The 17,860-nt window shown below is 50.9% G+C and overlaps 1 protein-coding gene and 1 long non-coding RNA gene across 3 annotated transcripts in view; one reads left to right on the forward strand and one right to left on the reverse strand.

Moving 5' to 3' along the window:
• Positions 1–4,277: 4,277 nt before the first annotated feature.
• Positions 4,278–5,944, reverse strand: LOC139033414 (uncharacterized). Its single transcript, XR_011485982.1, has 3 exons — positions 5,546–5,944; positions 5,304–5,378; positions 4,278–5,190 (listed from the first exon to the last, which is right to left on the reverse strand). It is a non-coding gene; the product is annotated as an uncharacterized lncRNA (long non-coding RNA).
• Positions 5,945–8,911: 2,967 nt separating this feature from the next.
• The window catches only part of AFAP1 (actin filament associated protein 1), a 148,714-nt gene continuing 139,765 nt past the window's right edge, over positions 8,912–17,860 (forward strand). Inside the window, exon 1 of one of the 2 annotated variants that reach the window (XM_070462507.1) lies at positions 8,912–9,123. The gene's annotated coding sequence lies outside the window, so the exon portion shown is untranslated. The remainder of the gene's footprint in view (positions 9,124–17,860) is intronic. The other variant, XM_070462509.1, reaches the window with a different exon arrangement.

Consider the following 17,860-nt stretch of genomic DNA (forward strand, 5'->3'; position numbering starts at 1 on the left):
AGCAGCGGGGACACCGTGAGCGGCCCTGTGGATGGCCTGGGGCTGTTTAAGCCCACCCACCCCGCTCTGGGTTCTGAGCCGGCTGAGAACCAATGGGAGATGGATGAGTAAGCAGGGACTGTATCATTTTCCTTGGTGCATCAGATCCCAGAGCGCCAGTCCAAAGCTTCTGGAATGGCTGAGCTGGAAGACATTGTTCAGTGCGTTTTAGATCAGAAAAGTCTGCAAGGACGGTCCACCTCTTTCCCCACCTGCTCCTGGACATAGATTTCCACCAGGTGACAGCAGTGGTGAAGGGGGTGGTAGAAGCACCCCCACTGGCCAGTGCAATGGGAGAAGACTGCCTGTGAGCCCACCCCACCGGGCAAGCAGAAGGAGAATGGGCTCCAGGTCCACGCCGAAAACCCCTGCCTGGGTCCTGGCCTGGGCACGGCTCCCGCAGGAGGTGGAGAAGTGAACCGGTGTAGCATCAATTTCCAGCTCTCGCTCTCTGCCTCTCTCTGTTCTGAGCACCTGGGGTCCTTACAATAATATTGTGAGATCCTTCCTAATCCCCACTCTACACGGGGAAACTGAGGCACAGTGACCCAGCTGGGAATGTCAGATGAAAGACCTAAAGCCTGCCCTCTACGTTTGGATAAGGGGCATCGTCCCACGGATGCCTGCCTGAGCAAGCCTGCCCCGAGATCCCTGGGCAGAGCTTGGGCTCAGGTCGTCCTCAGACCAGACCAGTGGCTCCCTGCCTCGCCGTCCAGAGAAGCGTTTGTCCATGCGGACAGTCAGGGACACTCCCCACTGTGCCAATGATGGCAGTGGCCGGCTGTGTCCTGCATGGGGAGGACTTTGTCCCAGGCCAGGAGGCCTGGCCATGTGGCGCTGAGGTCACTTCCGGTCACACTTAGCTCACAAGGCTCCCTAGACGGCCCACCGGCCCCAGGGGCACTGAGGTACCCTGATCCTCGGGCTTCCGTAGGGGATGGGTAGGCTCCTCCTGGCCCAGCCCTGCCCCCTCCCCCCAACCCCGCTGCTCTCACCTGTCCCCAGGCCTCCTCCAAGGCCGCCACCCTCCTTTCCAGACCCCTCCCCTACATCACCTCCACCCTTGTCATTGCCCCTCTAGAGGGAAACCTGTCTACTACACAGGTGAAACCTGGGTCATTCCAGAGGTCAGTTTCCCTCAACCCCTGGACCCCCGGTCCCCCCCTCCCCGACCCCCACCTTCCAGAGTGGAAGAAGCCCTGGTGTCGGGTAAGTCATCACCAGGGCTGAGTGGTCACGAACTGAGACGGCGCGTTCCCAAGTGTAAGAGCACTTCTGACGAATTAAATGAGAGAGATCAGTGCCTCCCCAGTGACGGCCAGGCTGCGGGCTGTTACCAAGGCAGTTTTCATGAATAATAGAAGCTTCCTTTTCTCCCGTCTGAGTACCGTGAGCCATCCTCAGTGGCACGTCATTTCTGAGCACTTCACACAGCAAGTGCGGCCTCCCAAGCGTGCCTCCTGCCTCCAGGGCCCCAGATAGCTCCCTGACCTGACACCTACACACCACGTCATTCCTCCAGTCCGTCCTCAGGGACGTGCAGAAGCTGGTCTGCAGTGCAAGCTGGACTGTGCCCGCCCCTGCCTGGAGACCTCGGCACGGGACTTCTGTGGCCCATCCTCCGACTCCTTCATGGGCACCATCTGGCCACTGATCCCCTCTCCAGACTCTTCTTTACCCCCTCTGTCTGGCACCCTTGTTTCTTGACCAGCATCTTCTCATCTCCCTCCCAAGCTCATGTCCACCGAGTCGGTGATGCCATCCAACCATCTCACTCTCTGTCGCCCCCTTCTCCTCCTGCCTTCAATCTTTTCCCACATCAAAGTCTTTTCCAATGAGTTGGCTTTTTGCATCAAGTGGCCAAATTATTGGAGCTTCAGCTTCAGCATCAGTCCTTCAATGAGGAAGCTGAGGCTCAGAGAAGTTACGTAAATGGCCCAAGAGCTTGCAGCTATTAACTAACAGGCTAGGATTCAGACCAAAGCCCACGTGTGCATCCTCTGTAATTGTCATGTACAATTGCATGTCAGGTGTGGGGCTAGGAGTTTCATTAATATACCCTTCATCATCTAACTTAACTAGCACCCATTATACAAATGAGCAAACTTTGGCTCAGCTAAGTAACTCACCTACAGTCACATGACTGCTGAGCAGAGGTGCTGGGATTCCAGCCCAGGACTACCAAGCTCTAAACCCAAGCACTCCCCAGTGCCCAGCACCTTCCTCCCTCCTTGACTCCCCCACACAAGGCTCAAATCCAGCAACACTGAGTGATGTCTGTTATGTGATCATTTCACGATAAAGAGCCCCAGGGGAAAACTACTTTTCGGCACAAGCTTTTGAGTGAATCATTTCCTTGTGTAAAGATGGGACAACTTAGGGACTTCCCTGGTGGTACAGTGGATAAGAATCTGCCTGCCAATGCAGGGGACATGGGTTTGATCCCTGGTTCCTGGGAAGATCCCACATGCTGCGGGCAACTAAGTCCGTGCAGCACAACTGCTGAGCTTGTGCTCCAGAGCCCGGGAGACGCAGCTACTGAGCCCACGCGCAGCAACCGCTGAAGCCCATGTGCCCAGAGCCCGTGCTCTGCAACGAGACCCCACCACAGTGAGAAGCCCACGTAGCCCAGCAAAGAGTAGCCCCTGCTCACTGCAACTAGAGAAAAGCCCTGCTGCAGCAATGAAGACCCAGCACAGCCAAAAATAAACAAATAAATCTTAAAAAAAAAAAGATGCACAACTTACATATGGTGGTTGTGGTTTAGTCGCTAACTCGTGTCCGACTTCTGTGACGCCATGGACTGTTGCCCGCAAGAATACTGAAGTGGGTTGTCATTTCCTTCTCCAGGGGATCTTCCTGGCCCAGGAATCGAACCCAGGTCTCCTGCATTGCAGGCGGATTCTTTACCGACTGAGCTATGAAGGAAGCTTATTACCCCCCCGAAGATGAATACTGAATGAATGTGTGCATGAGTGGATTCACAGTCAATCGCATTCATCACAGCCCAGGATCAGAGTGATGTTGGTGGCATACAGGACACTGGAGACCAGGCAGTCTGACGTACGGGGATATGTTTAGGGTTTGGGGGAAAAGGGCACCCATACCTTTATTTGTCACTGGTAGATTGGCTGGTCAGAAATCCATGTATGTACCAACCTGTGATTGAAATTTATTTTAGCACTAAAATACAACTTGGTATCTATGGTTGAAGTGGTTTAGCCCATGTATTGGGCAAAAGTGTATGAGGTTCTGTGGTCAGTGTGGTGAGAATATGGAGGTATTTAACAGGTGTTTCCCCTCTGTCCCTGCCCCTTCTCTGGACTCCAAGCTTATATAGACCGGGACTAGCCCCCATTTTATGGACCAAGACCTCCCTCACCCCAATGCTGTGCACACAAGGCTAGACTTCCACTGAAGGATGGGGCTAGAGGCCAAGGGATGAGCATCTCTCTGCAGCCTGGGTTAGTGGAGATGCTGGGCAGAGAGGACTGTCTTCTGACACCCCTGTTCAAAACGTCCCAGGCGGTCACTGCCTCTAGACATTCCCCAGCAAATGGTTTTCCCCTTACAGCCCCTTTCCTCTTTCCTCCTGGCTGCCCCCACCCCTCTGATTGTCTTCATCTCCCCTTTTCCAGGTGCTCCCAAGTGCAGCTGCCCACATGTTCCTGTAAAGGCCAAGTTTGGCTCTCTTTGCTTCTCTGCCTCAGTGCCCCCTCTGCACTGATGGTCAGTGAGTCTTCAAAACCAAAATTACCTTTCAAGGAGGCTTCTGAGGTTCTGAGAAACTCGAAGACTCGCCAAGGTCATACAGGTGTCAGAGCTGGGTTTCAAGAGACGGTTGTTGTTACTCCCAAATGTATGCTTTCTCCAAACACCAAGCCACCACATTAACTTGATGGACCAGTGTTTGCAAAGGCACCAAGCAGAGTGGGAGAATGACATGCTTAGGACCAGTTGGGAAGGGGTTTTCCTACTGTGACACGATCATGAAGGAGACAGAAGACAGTGCATGTAAGTGGTTGTGGGTTTTGGGTGGAGATGGACTGAAACTTTTTTTTTTCCTTTCGACATTATAAGACTGATATCCCATTGTTTTTTGACTTCCATTATTTTGGGTAAGTAGTTATCTGTAAGTCTTACTGTTTTTTTTTTTTAAAATAAATTTATTAATTTTATTATTATTACTTTTTGGACATGACACATGATTTGTGGGATCCCAGCCAGGGATCAAATCTATGCCTTCAGCAGTGAGAGCACAGAGTCTGAACCACTGGACCACCAGGGGATTCTCTGTAAGTCTTATTGCTATTCCCCAGAATATGGTGTTTGTTTTCTATGTCTGCTTTTAAGATTTTATTTTAATCGTAAGTGTTCAGCAGCTTGGTAGGCAACCTCTGAGAAGACCCCCAATGATCCCTGCTTCCTGGTGTTCCCACCCTGTGTGGTCCCTTCCCATTGGCTATGGGCTGGACCTCCTAACTTGCAGAGCACAGTGGAGCTACTGGACTGTCACTGCTGGTGAAATGCATGGCTTCCATCTCAGGGGCTCTGGGGCAAGTCAGCTGCCGTGTTGTGAGTGGCTCTGTGCAGGCCTGGCATCCGTGAGGAATGTGGCCTGTGAGAAGCCATTGAAGTGACGTGAAAACAAGCCATGCCCCAGTCAAACCAGCATGTCAAGCCATGGCCTCAGCCAACAGCCTGGTTGCAACTTTGTGAGAGACCTTCAACCGGAGTTGCCTGGCTGAGTTCTGCTAGATTGCTCACCCACCAAAACGGTGAGATAAGGAATGTAAGTTTTTTGTTTTTTTTTTTTTTTTAATATTTTGGCCACTTGGCATGTGGGATCTTATTTCTCTGACCAGGGATCAAACCCACATCCCTTGCATTGGAAGCAAAGTCTTAACCACTGAATGGCCAGGGAAATCCCAGTGTAAGCTGTTTCAAACTACTAGGCTTCAGGCCATTTGTTAGGAAGCAACACGTGACTCGTGTGAAAGCCCTGTGGCTTTCAGCCTTGGCAGCTCACACCGCATCCTCACACGGGTTGGACTCCTCACTGGTGCCTCGTTGCCACAGGGGGCCTTTGTTCCTTCTGGGTCTCAGAATTCAGGAAGACTGCGTCCAAAGTGTCATGGAGTAACAATGACCCTATATGTGAGACAGCAAACGAGACACCGATATAAAGAACAGATTTTTGGACTCTGTGGGAGAAGGCGAGGGTGGGATGATTTGAAAGAATAGCATTGAAACGTATCTATTACCATATGTGAAATGGATCGCCGGTCCAGGTTCAATGCAGGAAACAGGGCAGTCGAAGCCGGTGCACTGGGACGACCCTGAGGGATGGGATGGGGAGGGAGGTGGGAGGGGGGTTCAGGATGGGGAACACACATACACCCATGGCTGATTCATGTGAATGTATGGCAAAAACCAATACAATACTGTAATTAGCCTCCAATTAAAATAAATAGATTAAAAAAAGTGCCATGGAAATGTAGCTTACCTTGGGATATAAATAGCCTGTAATTAAATTTACTTCCTTAAGAGACGTACTAGTGGAAGAATCTGGAAGACGTCTGCGGTCACTAACCCCATTTGATAGCCCTTCACCGTATTAAACTAGGTCAGGAGCTTCTACAAAGCCTGCTGGCTCAGGGATTCCCTGGTGGCCCAGTGGTAAAGAGCCCGCCTTCCAATGCAGGAGACACGGTCCAGGAAGAGTCCGCCTGCCTCCAAGCATCTAACCCCATGCGCCACAATTACTGAGCTCATGTTCTAGAGCCTGTGTTCCACAAGAGAAGCCACCAGAAAGAGGGGCCCGGGCACTGCAACTGGAGAATAGCCCCTGCTTGCCGCCACTAGAGAGACATCCTTGCAGCAGTGAAGACTCAGTTCAGTTGCTCAGTCGTGTCCTACTCTTTGCAACCCCATGGACTGCAGCACGCCAGGACCTCCCTGTCCATCACCAACTCCCAGAGCTTATTCAAACTCATGTCCATCGAGTCGGTGATGCCATCCAACCATCTCATCCTCTGTCGTCCCCTTCTCCTCCCGCCTTCAATCTTTCCCAGCATCAGGGTCTTTTCCAAAGAGACTCAGTGATTTTCCAATGAGACTCAGTGCAGCCAAAACTAAATAATAAAATAAATAAAATCGTTAAACAAATAAAATCATGCTTGTTGTTGTAAAACAACAACCTTGGACACGGGGCAAGGTAGTAAACTATTGGAGTGTCTCTAATGGAATATGGCTGGGGAAAAGGAGGCTAGTAAGGACAGTAGGGCCAGCAAACCCACTGGTGGATTGGTCTGCGTTTGTTTGGCCCATTGCCTAGAACAGAACTGAGTCGGGCTTTGAAGCACAGCAATGAGCAAGACACACTCCGTTTCTATCTTCAAGGAGTTTTTGTGCAAGTGGCAAGAGAGTGATGGTCAACAATGAAGTAGAATCATGACTGCCAGAAAGAAGTAGAGGTGGCTATGAATGTATGTATTGGGGAGGGGACCTAGTACTTGTTTTTTATTGTTTCATAAGAAATAATCACAAATGTAGCAGCTTAATGTAACCCACGTTTTTAAACTCAGTTTCTATGGGTCAGTTTTAGCCCATTTTAGTTGGGTTCTCAGCTCAGGGCTCACCAGGCTTCACTTAACACTTCGGCCAGAATGTGTCCTCCCCTGGAGGCTTGACCAGGGAAGGGTCCCTGCCAAGCTTCTTCCAGTTGGTGCCAGGATTCATTTCCATGGGACTGCCTGGCTGGAGCCTAGCTCTTTGCTGGCTGTTGGCTGGAGGCAGTCCTCAGGTCTTACCACCATCCAAACATCTGCAGATGGGTTCTCCAGAGGCCCTCTCATAGCACAGCCTATACAGAGAACCTCTCCCTATAGTCTAAGATGAGTTCTTTTTTTTGAAATAAATCTTTATCAGAGTGTAGTTGATTTACAATGTTAGCTTCTGCTGTATAGCAAAGTGATTCGGTTATACATATACATCTATCCATTCTTGTTTTTTTTTTAGCTTCTTTCCCCATATAAGTTATTACAGAGTACTCAGTAGAGTTCCCTGTGCTATAGAGTAGGTACTTATTAGTTATCTATTATATATATACATATTAGTATGGCATCACTGACTCCATGGGCATCAGTCTGAGTAAACTCCAGGAGCTGGTGATGGACAAGGAAGCTTGGCGTGCTGCAGTCCCTGGGGTCGCAAAGAGTCAGACACGACTGTGGATGGTTGAAGGCCTGGGAGAGTCTGAGATTTCCTAATAGGAGAGTCTATACCGGAGCCATGGGCCACCCTAATACCCCAGCATGGAGAGGTTGGGCAGAGAAGGGGTGCAGACTCCAGAGGGATCTCCGGTGGTAGGAGTTTAGTCGCTAAATTGTGTCCAACTCTTGCAACCTCATGGACTATAGTCTTGGCTCCTCTGTCCATGAGATTCTCTAGGCAAGAATGCTAGAATGAGTTGCCATTTCCTTCTCCAGGGGATCTCCCCAACCCAGGGATCGAACCCAGGTCTCCCGAACTGCAGGTGGATTCTTTACCAGCTGAGCCACAAAGAAAGCCCAAGAATACTGGACTGCATAGCCTATCCCTTTCTCCAGCGGATCTTCCCAACCCAGGAATGGAACCTGGGTCTCCTGCATTGCAGGTGGATTCTCTACTGACTGAGCTACCAGGGAGGAGCCGCCAGTGATCTAGAGGAAAACGGGGACTTTGGCATCCCAGGATACCCAAGATCAAAGGTGGTGAGGACAGAGGTTTTATGGATGACTGGTACTTGGACTTACGGGGTGCCATGCAGGGCGAGGAGAGTGCTTCAGGTGGGGAACAGCGTAGGAACAAAAGCTTTGCGGCAAGAAGGGGAAAGAGCTCTGTTCAGAGCACCAGTTTTGTGGCTTCAAGTGACCTTCAGAAATCTCTGATCCTGTCTGCAGGAGGCCCTTAAAGGAGAGCCGAATTTGCCTCTACTCCATTCCTCAGGTCTTTGGGGCTTTGAAAATGTAGCTCAGTTGATAAAGAGTCTGACTGCAGTGCAGGAGACCTAGGTTCAGGAAGACCCCCTGGAGAAGGAAATGTCAACCCACTCCAGTATTCTTGCCTGGAGAACCCCATGGACAGAGGAGCCTGGCTGGCTCCAGTCTATGGGGTTGCAAGAGTCGGACATGTTTGAGCAACTTAAGCACACATGGCTTGGGGGCCAGGAGGTCTCCCTCCTTGGGCCTCAGTTTCCCTTTCTGTAAAGAGGACCATACTAAATGAAATCAGTCCTGAATATTCATTGGAAGGACTGATGCTGAAGCTGAAGCTCCAACACTTTGGCCACATGATGCAAAGAACTGACTCACTGGAAAAGACCCTGATGCTGGGAAAGATTGAAGGCGGGAGGAGAAGGGGACGACAGAGGATGAGATGGTTGGATGGCATCACCGACTCAATAGACATGACTTTGAGCAAGCTCCGGGAGTTGGTGATGGACAGGGAGGCCTGGCGAGCTGCAGTCCATGGGGTCGCAAAGAGTACGACGCGGCTGAGCGACTGAGCCGAACTGAAAGAGAACCAATTCCATAAACTTGAGTTCCGGGTTTGGTATGGCCAAGGTCTCGCTGAGCGGAGGCCGGGTGGACTTGACGCCGGGCCGTCCCGGATCGGACCGGGGTGGACCGAGGTTCCGGGAGCTCTCGGTGCAGGGACCCCCGCAGCCCCGACCCGGAGCGGCCCCGCCCCACCTCCCTTTGTTTCCCAAGGCCCCGCCCACCGGGGCCAGCTCCCTCCCTATTGGCCGGGGGGCGGTCCCCGAACGCCGGGGAGCCGCCAGGGGCGGGGCATCGTGTTGCGGGCGGGGCGAGTGCGCCTGCGCGGAGCCCGAGCCCGGTCGCAGCCTTTCGGCGGCCGCTGCTCCTGAGGAGCCGGAGCGCTATCCTGAGTTGGGACCCGCTGAGGCGGCTGCGAGGCGGCCCCGCCCCGGGGCTCCATTGTTGCGGCGGCGGCAGCGGCTCTGCCGGCTGCTCGGCTCCTCCTGGATCGGCCAGGGCGGCCTCCGGCTAGGAGCGATCGCTGCCCCGGCGGCGGCCTGAGGTGAGGCGGCGGGCGGCGGGGCTGGGCCGGGCGGGGGGCCCCCCGGTCGGACACGGGCTCCGGGGCTGGGAGAGGGTCTCACGGCCAAGCGGCGGTCTCGGGCGGTCGGGGGGATCCTCGGGAGTCAGGGGTCCCAGAGCCGGGCTGGGTCCAGGGTGGGGCAGGGGTCTCGAGTCGGGCGGGGGTCCCGGGGCCGAACTGGGGTCCCAGAGCCGGACAGGGGTCCCCAGGGCCAGACTGGGGTCCCAGAGCCGGACAGGGGTCCCCAGGGCCGGACTGGAGTCCCAGAGCCGGGCGGGGGTTCCCAGGGCCGGACGGGGAGGAGGGCAGGGGTCTCGAGTCGGACGGGGCTCCCGGGGCCGGACTGGGATCCCGGGGTCGGGCGGGGCTCCCGGGCCCGGACTGGGATCCCAGGAGACAGGGGTCTCCGAAAAGGCAGGGGTCCCGGGCCGGGCGGGGGTCCCAGGGCCGGATTGGGGTCCCAGAACCGGGCGGGGGTGCTGGGGCCGGACTGGGATCCCAGGCGGCAGGGGTCTCCGAGAAGGCAGGAATCCCGGGGTCGGACGGGGATCCCCCCTGGGTGTGGCACATCCGAGCGGGGCGCCGCGGGGTCGCTTGCCCGAGGTGTCGGCCGCCGCCCTGAGCGCCAAGCGGGGACAGGGTCGCGGAGCGGAACCGACCGCCGCGCGTCCGGGCGCCGGGTATTGTCTCGGCTTCGGGGTGGCTCCGAGGGGGCTCCGCGCCCGCCAGGACTCCTCGGGGATCGGCCGGTGATGCCCCCCGCGCGGGGTCCTTGTCATCCTGAGGGCGGGGACACTGCCTCAGTCTCCGCTCCCTCCCTAGGGTGGCTGGCTCGCGCGGCTGTCGCCTGAAGGCAGCTCTGGGTGGGCCCTCGCGCGAGGGGACCCCGGACATCCTGGGAGTGGGAGACTGTCTTTGTTCCCTCCCCCCACCGTTACCTCCACGGGGTGACTGGTTCGCGGTGTCTCACCGAGGGTGACTGCGTGGGCCGCCGATCGTAAGGATTCTGGTCACTCCGAGAGTGAGGGGCTCTGAGTGTTTGTGGGTCACCGAGGGTGGCTCCGCGTGGACCTGTGCGCTCGGTGTCTTGGCCCCCCTGCGAGTTGGGGGGCTGTGCCCCTTCCCTACGCCTCCCCTCCCCGATCCCCCCCCCACCCCGCGGCTTTGGGGGGTGTGATCAGTCCGGGGACAAGCTCCCCTTTTCCCACAACGGTGCGCGCGCGCGTGTGTCTAAGGGGGTTCCATGTGTCGACGGGTGTCCCTGCGCGGGGAGCGGCGCCGGTCGGGCTGTAATGGGCTTGTGCGTGGGGGAGAAGCATTTGGCTCGAGTCGGACAGCTGAGCCGCTCTTTTATTTATTGTCTCCTTTGCCGTGTGAACAGAAGCGGCTGCACTGGCCCCGGAACCCGCCCCTCTCCCAGGCCCGGTCCCCGGGGAGCGCGGGGCTGTCGCTGCGCCGCCGGGGGACCGCGCGTCGGGGTTGCGGCCGGCGTTTCCTGCTGGGGCGCGAGACTCGGCCGGCCGGCGGGAGCCGGCTCTGATTGGAGGGAGCCTGGTCCCTCTGCCCGGCGCTTCTTGATTTCTTCCGTTAGGATTGGGAAGAAGAAAAAAAAAAAAAGAGTCTGGAAAGCCAGATTTAACTTTGCAGCTCTCAGCGCCTGGAGAGTGGAAGAAAACTTTCCCAAGAATTTGGCGGGCTGGAGAGTGCGTTTGAAGGAGGGGAATCCACACCCGCGGAATGAGGCCAAGGCAGTTACAGTTAGAGGTCAGGTTTATGCAAGGAATAGAGGGGGTGAGGCTGTGGGTCATTCATTTACCCTTGTATGAAAACACCTATTATGTTCCAGGGGGAGTGATTCTTTTCCCCTGGGGAATGCAGTGTCTAACAGGTCACTCTTTTCCCTTTTCAGAGCGTCCTGGTCTAAGAGAAAACTGCTATAGACACAAGTAACTTTAATATCCAAATGGAAATTCTTTGTGAACGGACAGGGTATAAATAACAGAAATGCAAGATGGAAATGTGGCCATAACTGCAGCTGTCGCTGTTATAAAGTCCAGACTTAGCTGCTGGCCTTTCACTCTGCCTTGTCTCCACTCACTCCCGTCTCCCACCACCCGTGCACCCAGGTCCAGGGCTTCCAACTTCGTTTGGCCATTCTTACAGTATCAGTTTAGGTGACACCTTCTTTCTGAAGGCTCCCCTGACATCTTCTCCTCCTGCCCTCTGAGAGCCATGGTCTTTAAGGACAGGGTGGTTTGCTGCTGTACCCAGAGAGAATGAGGTCTGTTTGAAGGAGAGGCCCCTTTTCTCCACCCTGGATCCAAGTGTTTCCTGTGATTTAAAATCTGCAGTTCTTCAACTCTCCTAAGGACTTTCAGATGAACAATTGCTATCACTGTGTTTGTTGCACAGTGTGGAGTACTTAACTTGAATTTATTTGGTCTGAGTTTGGCTCTGGAATGAAGCCGCTGTTTGTTCCTGCAAAACTACTGGGCTTCAGTTTCCTCACCTTCGAGGGTTGTAAACTAGGTAAGAACTTTGTCAGCCCTAAACCTTTAATTCTTCCAACCAAATACAGCAGAGGAAAGTTCTGTCAAGTGGTAGTGGTATAAATAATGGAGATCCTTTAAAATGTAGGTTCTAAAGTGAAAGTTTTGTAGTTTCCACAAAGTTTAGTTGTGGGTGTATTCTTTGTCTCAGAGTTGAAAGACACTGTCCTGATGGAAGCTTTGGCAACTACTTGATACTGTCTTGCATATTCTTCATAATTGCATTTTACTTGCAACATCTGTGCTCTGTCAAATTGGTTTGAAGTTTTCCTTAATGAAGTTGTTGGGTTCAGAACTCTTGGCAGGAGCATGTTGCTGATCTTTTGAGTGTCATACGAAGTCGGCCAACTGCAGGCTTTCTTATGCCCCAATCTCTAATAGAGATTTTATTTTATTTTTTAAATTTTATTTTTATTTCGTGTTGGGGTATAGCCGATTTAACAATGTTGTGATAGTTTCAGGTGAACAGTGAAGGGACTCAGCCATACATATACATGTATCCATTCTCCCCCAAACCCCTCTCCCATCCAGGCTGGCACATAACATTGAGCAGAGTTCCATGTGCTGTTGGTTATTCATGTCCTTGTTGGTTATTCATTTTAAATATAGCAGGGTGTACATAACCTTCCCCAAATCCCTAACCATCCCTTCCCCCCAGCAAACATAAGTTCAGTTTCTAAGTCTGTGAGTCTCTTTTCTAACGGAGATTTTAATTTGGAGAGTATGAGATGAGTGAACGTGGGGAGTACCTTGAGTGGGTGTTTGTGGCTTTGTGTAATGGATTAAAGCATAGTTTAAAATTATTAGTTTCAAATTTGCATCATGTTAAATGAGCTATAAAGCTTCAATTCTAAAGAATATAGTAATTAGTTCTTAAAAATATTAATCTCCCTTCCAATTATGTTTGGCAAGGTAGGAATTTGACGTGCTTGATTCTTTTAAAGCCACATGTCTGTTGTTGAAAGGATACACAACACAGTTTTCTCTGCTGTTCTTATTTGGGTGATTACAGGGATTAAACATAGAGGGTAGTTGTTTGGTCAAGGAGGGATGCCACCAAATTATATTTTCACATTAAGTAGCATTTTTTGTCTTTATTTTGATTTGCAGCATTTAATTAATATAATATGTTAAAAAGTGCATTGTTTTATATATGTATGCACTCCATGTGGTTTGTCTTGTTCCCTGGTGGCTCAGACGGTAAAGAATCTGTCTGCAATAAGGGAAACCCGAGTTTGATCCTTGGGTTGGGAAGATCCCCTGGAGAAGGGAATGGCTACTCACTCCAGTATTCTTGCTGGAGAATCCCATGGACAGAGGAGCCTGGCGGGCTACAGTGCGTGGGGTCACACAGATTTGGACACGACTGAGCGACTAAGCACACACATATTTTGGGAGCCGTCTTCAGAAATGCAAATAGGTTTTCTTTGTGGTTTTCTGAGATTGTCTTAATATTTTCTCTGAAAGCTCATTACTACTTGTTCTGCAGGCAGGACTGGTTTTTATATGGATTAAATGAAGAGGGAGCCTTCAGAGAAGAGGTTGCCTGGGGATGGAGGAGTTAGCGTTTGAGCTGTGCTTTTGGCTGTCCTTCCTCCTGTTCTCCACTGGAAGAAGCGGGTTGACCAGCTCTTCCCTGGGGGCCTCATTAGAGAGCTGACTTCACCTCACCTTAAAGAGCTGATGGTACCTCCCCCCTTTTTTAGTTTATGATATTCTCTAAATCATCTTAAGTATTCTTTTTTTAGAACTAGAAGTTCAGAGAGAAATTTTTTTCTTAAGCTATAAATCTAAGTCTTTGCTGTTACCCGCTCTGCCCCACCCCGCCTGCATCCCACACCAGCTACCAAATGGCTTTTCCCTCTTTGTTTTCCGTTTTAAAGATCTTATCATATATGTGCCTATTATTACAGGCTACATCAAAACCGTTTTGAGTGTTGACAGGATGTAATATGAATAATATATTCAAGATAACTTACTCCAGTACTTTTGCACAGGAAGCTTGGCCCCAGGAAGGCATTTGTTAAGGTCAATTACTTCCTTGAACTTCAGTTTCCCTCCCTAGCTCAAGAGATTGTCCTGAGGATAAAATGAAATCCTGTATATAACAGAATTTTGTAAGGTATAAAATATGTTGCCAAAGATTAAAAGATAATGCTTCATTAAGAATGTAATGAGTCTGGGTTTTTTTTTTTTTTTAAACTCCAAATGTTTAATATACAGATGGTCCATAACTTGAAGGGTATTGGGCAACTTCATGTAGGATTGTTTTCTATCTTTAATTGGCCAGTATTGTTTGATATCTCAGCCTTTTGAGGGAACATCCAATTCAAGTTTCAGAAATGTTACTCTTTTGGAAGTAAGGCTACGGAACATGCAGACTGTAGCCTTTAACGGTCTCTGTATTACGTCTCTCTCGGGTTCATGTTCCTGTGAACCTTCCTTTAATGAAGCCTGATGGCTGGGCATTTCTGTTCCTAAGGGACCTGTCTTGAGGTTGGGAAAGGCAGTAGGCATTGCCAGGTCACGGTCGACAAAAATGCCGGTGGGCTCACGTCTGAAATGCCCTGGAGCGTGAGCCGCGGGAGTCAGGGGGAAGCTGACCTCAGCCCACTGGAGTCCTCGGGCCTTCTCTTCTCCTGGCACCTTGGAGACTGCAGGGTCGCCCGCCCACCAGGCAAGGCTGCCTTTCCCTTCCTCTCCACCAGCTCTGAGTATCTCTGATGCCCCAGGCATTGGCAGGAGGCAAATACAAGGGCTGATAAAATCCAGCACTGGTCCACAAAGACCCGACACTGTAGACCCAGGTGATAAGTGACACTGTCACCCAGTTTGACGGACATGCGCCTAGATGGCCTGTGATGTGCCTGAGGGTGGGCGGCCCGTGGACACTGGAAGGGGGGACCCAGTGCCTCACTGGAGAAGAGCTGGAGGCGTGTAGTGCGGGAGAGGCAGGCCTGGGCGCAACTCAGTGCAGGCAGGCGGTGCTGCCCGGGCTCTGCCGGACGTCTGGGGGCCAGGGCACGCAGTCCAGCGTTTACTTTCCGCTGCGGTGCTGAGAGTTCCTCAGGTAAGACAGGCAGTGGGAGGTTTATAAGTTAAAGCAAAGGCAGTGAGCTACCTGAAGCCTGGACGGTGAGTAGACATTCTGGACAGTTTATAATTCCCCACATCTGCATGTATCAGAACAAGTCTGTGATCTCTGTGGTTTTGGATGGAGTATGACCTTTCCTTTGCTATTTTTTTTGGCTGTATAGCATGTAGGATTTAAGTTCCCCCACCAGGGATCAAACCCATGTGCCCCTTGCAGGGGAAGCGTGGAATCTGAACCACTGGACCACCAGGGAAGCCCCCATCCCTATCTTTTGATTTAAGGAAGTCAGTTGACTCTTGTTGAATGTCGAGGATGTGACAGACACTGCTGGGTGTTTTCACATATACGGCTGTATGGCTTTCCTCGGCTGCTGTAACAAATTGCCCCAAGCTGAGTGGCTTACAACAACACAGATTTATTACCCTACAGTAGATTAGAGGTCTAACTTGGGTCTCATCAGGCAAAAAACAAGGTGCCTGCAAGGCTGTGTTCTTTACTGGAGAATCTGAGGGACAGTAGCTTGCAAGCTCATTCACATTGTCCATCAAATATGGTTGAGGCCACCTGTCGGCCTGAGGCCCCTGTTTCCTTGCTGGCTGCCAGCTGGGAGGCTGTCCCCAGCTCCTCGGGGCATCTATCTGGGACCCCTGTCTGAGGTCTGTAGCAAAGTGCTTTTTTGTCAGGTAAAGTGACATAATCACAGAGCCCAGGGATTAGCACGTGGTCATCTTGGGGAGTCATTATTTTGCCTCCCACAATTACCCAATCCATTTATGACAACATCCAGTGACACTGTTATTGTTGCCCTCAGTTCACAATAAATAAAAGGCATTGGTATTTTAAGCAAATTGTTAGGACCATTAAGATTCCTCTTAAATGACAAGACAGTTCACCTGACTCATCCTTGAGCTGATGGTGGGTTTATAGCAGCAGGTCAGTGAGAAAGAAACAGAGTAAATTTTGCGTTTTGGAGTATTTAAATGGATGGGCTGCTCTGATTATAGAAGTTTTGCCAAGATGTCATTAAAGTAATTCCTCTATTGGAAAAAATAGCCACGTGGGGGATTTGGGATGTGAAGGACTTTTCCTCTTGGGGTGAAGAGTGCACAATTCCATGTCCGTTTCTCCAGTGAAAACAGCTGAGTCGACCCAACGGGGATTCACATTCCTGAACTTCAGAGCATCTGTTTCAAGACTGAAGCAAAGCCCAGGAAACAGTTCACACTCTCATTGATGGTTTGCAGTGAGGTGTGTCTTGTGGTCAAGGAAGCAACAGGTGATGGTCACGAGCATTTAAGACAAAGCGTGACCTCATGGAGTCCCAAAGTCAGACACGACTTAGGGGCTGAATAAACAACCACACTATCTTGTTTGTTCATGTTGTTGTGTAGTCACAAAGTCCTGTCTGACTCTTTGTGACCCCAGGGACTATAGCACGCCAGGCTTTCTGTCCTTCACTATCTCCTGGAATTGGATCATGTAGGTGTTTTTAATAGTTTCTCATTATAATTTTTTTTCCTTCTGTAAGAAATCAGAATCTAGAATCCTAAGGCTTTTTAACTCAGCCTTCAGGAATTTACTGGCTGCCTGATACCCTGTGCAGAAATGTTGTGTGTCTTTGTGTGTATGTTTACTGGGGGGAGGATTTATAACTCTGTTCTTTTTCGAAGGCGTTGGATTCCAGAAAGTTTAAGAACACACTACTTAATCTGATATTCTTGCTGGTCAAGTATCAGATTTTGTTTAAAAATGAAATACCCCATTTTAAACAGTTACACAGGCGCATAGTTTTAAGAGTCAAAAGTTCTACAGGACTTAGAACAAAAACCCAGCAGTCACCTACCCCACCCTTCTCCACCCTGATTCCTGTCCCCCGAGGCCTCCTGCTTTCAGTGTTTTAGCAGTTTCTTCCAGATTTTGTGTGAGACTTCCTGCTTAGGAAGAAGAAAATTTGGGTCACCTATTCCCTCCTCCCACCACCCACATCTTTTTCCTCTGTCCTGTCAGTATAATTACATTAAAGGTTTTGGTTAAATATTCAGCAGGACCTATTATGATTCTGGGAACATTATTCACAGCTGAGATATATCATCTGTTTTGCTTACAGTTCCCTTCTTTTATCGTTTTTACCTTTTTTTCTAGAGTTGAGACTTGCTCTGCTATGTTTTGCTTAGTTTTCTGTGCTGAAAACAGCCCCTCAAAGTGTAAATCTCCCTTCTGTAGGTTCACACACAACAAGGAATATTCTATTCTGTCCTTTTATTAGGATAATTTTTTCTGAGCCTGTCACCCACCTCTGGTGGTTTAGTCACTTGGTTGTGTCTGACTCTGCCACCCTTTGGACTGTAGCCTGCCAGGCTGTTCTGTCCATGAGATTTCCCAGGCAAGAATTCTGGAGTGGGTTGCCATTTCCTCCTCTGGGGGATCTTCCTGACCCAGGGATTGAACCTGCATCTCCTCTGTCACCTGAACTGCAGACAGATTCCGTTGAGCAATACCCAGGCTCAGGGAAGCCCTGATTTTCTCCAAATTGGTTGCTTCTCAGGCCTGCTGCACATTCCCTGTTGCCCTGAGGATTTCTTTCACCTCTTTCCCAAATAAGATGCTTTGGCGTTGGTGGTATAGTGGTGAGCATAGCTGCCTTCCAAATAAGATGCTTTCTTATTTTTTAAGTTTTCTCTCTTGTTTTGGTTGAGCATGTTCACCAGCAGTTTTCTAAGACATAATTTTTTTTGAGAACTTCTAAGGAAATGGCAACCCACTCCAGTACTCTTGCCTGGTGAATCCCTTGGCCAGAGGAGCTCGGTGGGTTACAGTCCATGGGGTCGTGGAGCCGGACACAACTGAGCGACTGACGACATAATGTTGGAACGTTTTACTCTCGTGTGTAATGGTCATTTTGGCTGAGTGTAGAATCCTGGGTTAGAAATCATTTTCCTGCAGAGTTTGATAGACGCTGTTCAGTTGACTTTCAATGTCAAGGTGCCCAGAGCCATTCCTTTGATTGTGACCTGTGTCTTGCTCTGTGTAAATTCTGCAGGGCTGTTCCTCATGTTTGCAGATGTCACGGTGG

Source organism: Odocoileus virginianus, unplaced genomic scaffold (assembly GCF_023699985.2).
Source record: "Odocoileus virginianus isolate 20LAN1187 ecotype Illinois unplaced genomic scaffold, Ovbor_1.2 Unplaced_Scaffold_5, whole genome shotgun sequence".
NCBI lineage: Eukaryota > Metazoa > Chordata > Mammalia > Artiodactyla > Cervidae > Odocoileus > Odocoileus virginianus.